This window comes from Arachis hypogaea, chromosome 17, assembly GCF_003086295.3.
Source record: "Arachis hypogaea cultivar Tifrunner chromosome 17, arahy.Tifrunner.gnm2.J5K5, whole genome shotgun sequence".
In the NCBI taxonomy this organism is placed as follows: Eukaryota; Viridiplantae; Streptophyta; class Magnoliopsida; order Fabales; family Fabaceae; genus Arachis; species Arachis hypogaea.
In genome coordinates, this window is record NC_092052.1 from 13903965 (window position 1) to 13906638 (window position 2674).

A 2674-nucleotide genomic window follows, 5' to 3' on the forward strand; every position below is an offset into this window, starting at 1 on the left:
TTCACCTGTTCATAAGAAGGTTGAGCATAATCATGATTATCATTTTGAACAAAATTACCTGCCATGTCATAGGAGATTTCCTGTGGTGGATTTTGGGTGTTGATAGCTGAGGCTTGCATGCCACCCATCTGTTGAGTAAGTAGATTTATTTGCTGAGACATAAGCTTGTTCTGAGAAAGAAGAGCATTCACAGCTTCTACTTCCAAGACGCCTCTCTTCTGAGAGGTCTCAGAGTTCACAGGATTCCTGTTAGATGAGTATAAATATTGGTTGCTTGCAACCAATTCAATCAGCTCAATGGTCTCCTCTGGTGTCTTCTTCTTGTGCAATGAACCGCCTGCAGAAGTGTCTAGGCTCATCTTGGACATCTCACCCAAGCCTTCATAAAAGATATCCAGTTGGGTCCATTTGGAGAACATGTCTGGAGGGCATTGCCTAGTCAGTAGCTTGTATCTCTCCCAAGCTTCATAAAGAGTTTCACTCTCCTTCTGTCTAAAAGTCTGAACCTCTAACCTAAGCTTAGTCAGCTTCTTTGGTGGGAAAAATTTAGTGAGAAATTCAGTAACGACCTTTTCCTAAGTATTCAGACTCTCCTTTGGTTGGGAATCTAGCCATAGCTTTGCTTTATCCCTCAGAGCAAACGGGAAGAGCATCAGTTTGTACACCTCTGGGTTCACTCCATTTGTCTTCACAGTATCACATATCTGTAGAAAATCAGAAATAAACTGATTTGGATCTTCATGAGGAAGTCCGTGATACTGGCAGTTTTGTTGCACTAGGGTGACCAATTGTGGCTTCAACTCAAAGTTGTTTGCAACTATAGGAGGTACCACAATGCTTTTTCCATAGAGATCCGTAGTAGGGGCAGAATAAGAGCCAAGAACTCTCCTCTGTTGATCATCCCCATTCGGATTTACCACATTGGCATTAACATTATTATTTGCCATAGTGGATTCTGCAGCCTTGCAAAGTCTTGCTTGTTGTAAACGTCGCCTGAAATTTCTTTCAGGTTCAGGATCAAAGTCTAAGAGATGTTCTTTGTCTCTATTCCTACGCATACACAAGCAGAAAACAAGAAAAAATGGGACTCTCTACGTCAGAGTGCAAAGAAGTCCCTGTGAGGTAACTTGTGTAAAATAATAAAATAAAAATACTAAATAAATAAATAAAAAATTTTGAAAATAATAACTAAAATTAAATAAAAAAATTTCGAAAATTAAAAAGAAAAAATAAACAGAAAAATTAAAATAAAATCAACTGGGTAACACCAAACTTAATTTTAGAAATTAAAAAAAATTATTAGTATTAAATTATTAAAAAAAATTTAATTTTTAATTTTTTTTAATTAGAGACAAAAATAAAATAAAAATAATTAAAAAAAATTTAATGGCAGGAAAAAAACGAAAATAAAAAATAAAATGAAAATAAAATAAAAATGGGATAAAATAAAATAAAAAATAAAAACGGACTAAAAAATGGAACGAAACAGTAGGGGGGGAACCGAAAAAAAAAAGGAAAACAGGGAGGGGGGAAAGTAAACGAAAAGGAAGAAAAAAAATAACGAAAAGGAAAAAAAATAACGAAAAAAATGTAAAACAAAAATTAATAATAATAAAATATATATATATATATATATATATATATAATTATCTAATCTAAGCAATCAAACAACGAATAGTTGTTAATCACTATCAATTCCCGGCAACGGCGCCAAAAACTTGGTGCGGTATTTATAACCACACTTACTAACTTACTGGCAAGTGCACCGGGTAATACCTTACGTGAGTAAGGGTCGATCCCACGGGGATTGATGGATTAAGCAACAATAGCGTTTGATAGGATTAGTTAGACAAATAGAAAATAGTGTTGAGAGTTCAAAGACATTAAATAATAGCAAAAATATTTAAGATAGACAGATAAATAAGTTGGGAATAAAATATGGAAAAAACAGTTAAGGCTTCAGAGTTATCTATTTTCTGGATTGACTTTTCTTATTAACTAATTTTAATCATGTAAGATTTAATTCATGGCAAACTATTTGTGACTAGACCCTAATTCCTTAAACCTTCCTAGTCTCCTCTAAAATTCATCACCTGCCAATTCCTTGGTCAATTAATCCCAATTAGAGGGTGATGATCAAATTCTAGTTTATATGCCACAAGAATCCTAATTATCCAAAAATAAAGGGATTATATGTCACGTATCCCGTTAAATACAAACAATTAGAAATTCAGGATAATATGTTTTCAAGCTATTGTTCAAGTAAAGAGCTTTTCCAAGTTATATAAGAACTCAAATAGAACATGGGTCATACTTCCGTTCCACCCAAATTCATAAAATAAAAAACGAAAACAATTATTGAAATATAAATCAAAACATGAATTAAAATAGAAAAATAATATTATCAATCCATATAATAGACAGAGCTCCTAACCTTAACAATGGAGGATTAGTTGCTCATGGAATATGGAATGTAAATTTTTATGGAATAATGTTGTGGAATGTTCTCCTGGAACCACCCTATTGGGATCCCTTTTATAACTAATCCTAATAATTTAAAAATCAAATTTCTAAAATTAAAATTAAAATAATATCTTTTCCTAAAATAAGATTTGAATTTAAATTCGAATTAATTAACAAGTCTTCAGCTGATGGGTGGGGACCACTTGATTTG

At 32.6% G+C, this 2674-nt stretch overlaps 1 non-coding gene across 1 annotated transcript; it reads left to right on the forward strand.

Moving 5' to 3' along the window:
* Positions 1-414: 414 nt before the first annotated feature.
* Positions 415-520, forward strand: LOC112768259 (small nucleolar RNA R71). The gene has a single exon (XR_003185696.1). It is a non-coding gene; the product is annotated as a small nucleolar RNA R71 (small nucleolar RNA).
* The last annotated feature ends 2154 nt before the right edge of the window (positions 521-2674 follow it).